Source organism: Balaenoptera musculus, chromosome 17, assembly GCF_009873245.2.
Source record: "Balaenoptera musculus isolate JJ_BM4_2016_0621 chromosome 17, mBalMus1.pri.v3, whole genome shotgun sequence".
NCBI classification, from domain to species: domain Eukaryota; kingdom Metazoa; phylum Chordata; class Mammalia; order Artiodactyla; family Balaenopteridae; genus Balaenoptera; species Balaenoptera musculus.
The window spans coordinates 46396824-46402944 of record NC_045801.1 but is presented as its reverse complement, the minus strand read 5'-3'; positions in this window follow the sequence as shown (position 1 = coordinate 46402944).

Genomic DNA, 6121 nt, shown 5'->3' with positions numbered 1-6121 from the left:
GTTCCCCATAGACTTGCTCTTTCTTTTCTAACCTCAGTGGATGATCTTCCACCTACTTACCAGCCAAGTAGCCACCAGGACACTTTGAGTCTTTACTGATTAGATGCCTACTTTCTCTTTCATGCCATTTCTCTCAATCCATGTTGGTTTGGCTGAGTCTCTCAAAGGTGTCAGGCACAAGCTGCTTCCTTCACCTCCTTTTTTAACTCCTGTGGTTCACATGGAGGAGCAACTCACTTATTTAGCTAAAGTTTTACTTTCTCCCTAGAAGCTTCCAACACTACCTTCCCATCACCATCACACCCAGTTTGGTGTCTCCTTTCCGTTCCCACCCCTCTTTTTCCATAGTTATTATCATTTGTCTACTGTGTAGAAATTTTTTGTTTACATCAGTGTTTCCCTCTTTACACTGAATTTCTTCAAGGTGGGCCCATTACTTATTTAATCTAAGAATCAGTAAGCACTTTTTAAATGTTTGTTGAATGAATAAATTACAGTTTACAAGGGAGGATATGAAGGCAGGAAAACCAGACAGGAGGCTAACAGAATTGTTTGGGCAAGAATACATGAGGGACTAAAGTAAGGTAATGGTCATGGAGTTAGTAGAATTGGGATAAATTAGAAGCTATGGGCTTGGTGACTGATTGGGTGTTAGAAGAGAGAGAGAAAGAGTCAAATATAACACCTGGGTTTTCTATTTGAGGTAGTGGATAGATATTGGAGCCACTGACCAAGAGAAAAAATAGAAAGTTTGTGAGAAAGATGAAGGTTCAGTCTTGGTACATGAGACTTGAAATGTCTATGATACAGTCCAGTTGTGGCATGTCAGTAGGTGGTTGAAAATATGGATAAAGAGGGAAAACGGGGCATCTCTCCTAGAAATTTTGACATTGGTATATAGACAGCAGTTAAAGCCATGGTAATGGATGAGTGAATGGTGGTGGGTGTGTCAAATATTTCCTGTTGTCTTTCAGGTACATGGTAAGATTGCATTTCCCGGCCTCCTTGTGGTTGGGATGAGCTAAGTGACACATTCTGCCCATGAATTATGAGCACAGCATTTAATTGCTGATGCAAGACCTTCCAGAACTCTTTTTCTCTTTGCCATGGCAATCAACAATGTTCCAGAGAATATGATCTATTAATCTTGGTCTTGGAAGGATGATGCAGAACAGTGTCCCATCCACTCCATGATGGATATTTAAAGTGAATGAGAAGTCAACTTTGGTTGTTTAAAGCAACTGAGATTTGAGCTTGTTTTTGTTTGTTTGTTTGTTTTCAGAGCAAATTTTTATCACTTCTTACTGAGTGAATGAGAAGAAGAACGAAAACGTGGATACACCAGTGTGCTCATTAGGCTATTTGCATGCAAGAAAGAGAGACCAAGAAGCCACCTTAATTAAAAGGGTTGGAAGCAGGAGTATTTATATGGATATATTAGTAGCTATTAGGAATCAAGTCACCTCTAAAGAGAAGCTGTTCTTTTCTTTCCCGTTGTATCTCTGTTTTTCTCTACCTCTTTGATCAGTTCTCACACTACTGACAGCTAATTAACCCTCTTCTTATCCTATAATACACATTTCAGAGGAGCACAATTCAGTTGCAAGAGCCCATAGCTCTAAGCCACATCATGGGCTGCCAACCAGCCTGTGGTTGGGCCACTCATATCAGGTGCCCATCCTGATCCAAAGAGTGCCACCACTTTGCAAAATACTACTCCTGGACATGGGAGCTCTGGTCAGACTATAATGGGACATTTCCATTTTTGTCCCACTACAATTTAATTTTCAAAGAATTGTGAGAGTTATATTTTACAAATGTTAATTAGATGTGTCTTAACCTACAAACGCTCCAACCTCCCACCCTCTGCCTAAAACCTTTCTGTTGCTTTAGCAAAAACACCCAACTCCTTGCCTAGCCTACAAGCCCTTTATGATCTGACATTTACCTACCATTCCTACCTCATCTCCTACCACCCTTCCCCCAGCCACACTGGCCTCCTGTCTCTCCCTTGGATAAGTCAAACTGGTTTCAGCCTCAGGACGTTTGCACTCTGCCTTTGATGATCTCTCTTGTTTGAATACTCTTCCCCTACCTCTTAGAAAGCTTTCTTATTATTCCTTTCTTTTTATTATCCACTTTAAGCTCTTCTGCCATCGCCTCATCTATATTAGAGTCATATACTCCTTTCCTTCATTGCACCTATCATTTGAAATTGTCTTGTATGATTATTGCTTTACTATCTGTCTTCCCCAAGGAGAATGAAAACACCATGAAAATGGGCATCTTTTCTGTCTTGTGATCCCCTGTATTCCTGAGAATAGTCCCTGACACACAAAATACTTTTTAAGTGAATGAAGGAGATGGGAGGTAGTGTGCTCATCTACTGGCTATTTTTCGCTAGTCCTCTATCCAGGTTCATTCTCTATTCTTCCCTGCCTTGCTGTGCATCTCAGGAGGTTGACTTCTAGAGTTTGCATCACCCAATCTTCATTGTGCTCTGGATTTCCAATTAAGTTTGACCAATGAGAGTCACCAGAAGAAGAATGGAGGATAGTAGAGTGAGAGGTGGTCAGGGTATTTATCTCTTCCCAACCCAGCTTCACTGTGTTTTTGGTAGTAACTGAATTCTTCCATGTCCAAAGTTCCTGTTGAGTGGCCTTTAAGTTTCCAGCTCTTTCCCGGCTCTGGTAATGGTTTTCTGATGCTTCACCATCCCTTGTAAAACTCCCTTGATTAGACTCTTTACTATGGCTGCTGTTGCCTGCTGGGACCCTGACTGACATAGGTGGACAAGTCAGAGACTGATGAGTTCAACACAACACCTGAGTTCATATAACTTACTGAAGGCTACACAGGGAAAGTGATGGAATCAGGTTTCAAATTCAAAGTGAGTTCAGGGAATTTGAGGAGATCAGGAGAAACTGTTATACTAGAAATCTAAGGAAAAGAGAATGTTAAGAAAGAAGGAAGAGTCAGCAGTGCCCAATGTAGCAAAGGATTCAAGGTGAGAGAAGGACCAATAAGTGTCCCTTAGGTATCTATTTCAAAAGTAGCCACTAGGGCCTTAGGTAAAGTACTTTCAATAAAAAGGAAACTCACTCCTGGACATATATCCAGAAAAGATGAAAACTCTAATTCAAAAAGATACATGCACCCCAATGTTCATAGAACCACTATTTACAATAGCCAAGCCATGGAAGCAACCTAAATGTCCATCAACAGATGAATGGATAAAGAAGATGTGGTATGTGTGTGTATGTGTGTGTGTGTGTGTGTGTGTGTGTGTGTGTGTGTGTGTGTGTGTATATATATATATATAATGGAATATTAGCCATAAAAAAGAATGAAATAATACCATCTGCAGCAACATGGATGGACCTAGAGATTATAATATCTAGTGAAGTAAGTCAGAGAAAGACAAGTATATGATATCACTTATATGTGAAATGTAAAAAAAAGATACAAATGAACTTATTTACAAAACAGAAATAGACTCACAGACATTGAAAACAAACTTATGGTTACCGAAGTAGAAAGGGGGGGAGGAATAAATTAGAAGTATGGGATTACCATACACACACTACTATTGATATAAATAAAATAGATAAACAACAAGGACATACTGTACAGCACTGGGAACTATATTCAATATCTTGTAATAACCTATAATGGAAAAGAATCTGAAAATATATATATGTGTATATATATACATATATATATAAACTGAATCACTTTGCTGTACACCTGAAACTAACACATTGTAAATCAACTATACTTTAATAACATTTTTTAAAATGATTAAAATGGTAAATTTTATAAGTATTTTACAATAGAAAATTAGAGAAAAAAAAAAAAAACAGTGAGTTTAAATAGCTCTTTTGATCATCCTGAACAGAAAGGAAGGAAAGAAAGGATGACAGCTAGAAGGTAATGCAGGATGAGGAAGATGGGGATATTATAAGTGAGATGTTCCAGTGTGTTTATAAACTGAGATAAAGAAGGCTGGAGTGAGAAAACAGTTAAGGAACAGAAGGGAGAAAGTAAGTGATGAAGCCAGGTTCTGAAGGAGATTAGAAGGAATGGGATTAAGATCTGGGGAAAGGATTAGATGCAGAGGAGACAATGCTTGAAGTTCAAAGAAGAGATATAGAAATGAATGCAGAGTTGCCAGTGCTTATTTCTAATTGTAATGGAGTCTGTCATTTGAGGGTTTATTTGAATGTATTTAGGGAGATGCTGATAGTTTTTCTTTCTCCTTTGGTAGCCTAGGGCATGATTTCCATGAATTTCCCTGATCACAAATAAGGACTGATTTGTCTTCTCAGCTCTTCAGGTGTCAGTCATACAATGGGTACATTTTTCCAGCCTCCTTGTTGTAGACTTTCCACTGTGCTTGTCATTTAGATACCTTACTTTGTTAGTATCTGTGAGAACAGGGAATGGGGTAGAAGAGGGAATTCAGTCAAACATTTTTAAATAATCATGTTTAAATGCAAAATGGGAAGATGCTATTAAAAACTAATTCAATGGTAAATTACTCTGCAAACTCTAAATTACCTATTTTACAATTATGGATTTCCATGTACTGTACAATGTTACCCTCACTTAAATTTAAGTAGTGATAAATACAGTTTGATATGTGAATATTGAAGCTAACAGTTAAAATTGGTTTGCTGTGATTTGTTGTTATTCATGCAAATTGTTTCTCATACACAATTAGACATCTCTTTTTCTTCTGACTTGGGTGGCCTGTGATGTCTTTGCCATTCTCTTGCTTCTATTTATGTCTTTGATTGGTATGGTTTGGGGGAGATTTCGGGGCTCTGGGATCAAAATTAGAATCTGACTTATTTTATAATAGGGTTCCAGAAGCCTTTGAATTCTTCATGACAAACTCTGTGTCAAATAAACACACGTCAGGCATCTTTCAATGACAACTGCAGCCAAAGGAAATGGAAGTGTAAGTGCTGCATCAAATGGTAGTAACAGGAGAACAGTGCTGTTCTTCAGTAGGCTCTCTAGCTAGCAAGATGGATACTTTGAACACCCTTTTGGAGCACTGTATAAAAGACAAATGCCTCTTCTTTTCAGACCTGCTTAAGATATATAATTTAAATGAGTATATCTGGACCCTGTATGAAGTTGCTATTTCAATGTTAGCAACTAGTTCTTTCTGAATGACGTGTATTTAACTTATTTGTTCAACAAGAGCATATTGAAGATACATACTTTGATAGACTCCATTGAGAATGTAAAGATGAATTAAAGGCATTTCCTACCTTTGGGGAGTCTAATTATGGAGAAGAGAAAAAATAACTCCACTACAAAGCATGTGTGATAGGTGCATCAGAGTGATGCCAAGAGGTTTGGGATGGCAGAGACAAGGAAGATAATTACTGATGGGGTAGTCATTTCCAAAGAGTGCTATTACTTCTGTTCCTGGGTTGTATTTAACTATAATACTTCCAATTAAAGGCTTCCTTAATTCCCTGAGGTAAATTGTGAATATAATCAATCTTCTACAATGCCTTCTGTCTAGCATTACAGTTATGGTGGGAAATGCAACAATCTCATCCAGACTCGATCTGCCATCCTTACGCTTACATGCCTGTCCATCCTTTACCAAGTACACATCTTCCTGAGGAGTATCTCCAGCTCCCCTCTCCTCTTTCATTGCTCTTCACTATATATTTGACCCAAAAGAAGTGGATCTTATCAGAGATGGCAGGTAGGGATTAGTGGAAAGAAGAGAAGAATGCACTCATATCAGCTAAGTAATTGTTTAGTAATTACTACTCACAGTAAGAAAATGAAAAGCAATAGACTGACTCTACAGATAAAACTTCCAGTTCAGAATAGTCAGAAATATTTGTGTTTCCCATTTCAAGTAGTTTCAATTCTGTGGAAAATAGTAACTCAGGGTTCAATTAGAAAACTGTTGTTTATTCATGATACTGGATGAAAATGCCAAACCTTGCAGTTGGTGTAATTCTGTTACTGTGTAAGTTGATGTACACACAAAGTACTGCTCAGTCTAGCCTCTACACTAATTAATACCATATAGGATATCAGGGAGAAAAATGAGTATAAAATATCACCTTTAAATTTTTGTTAGAAA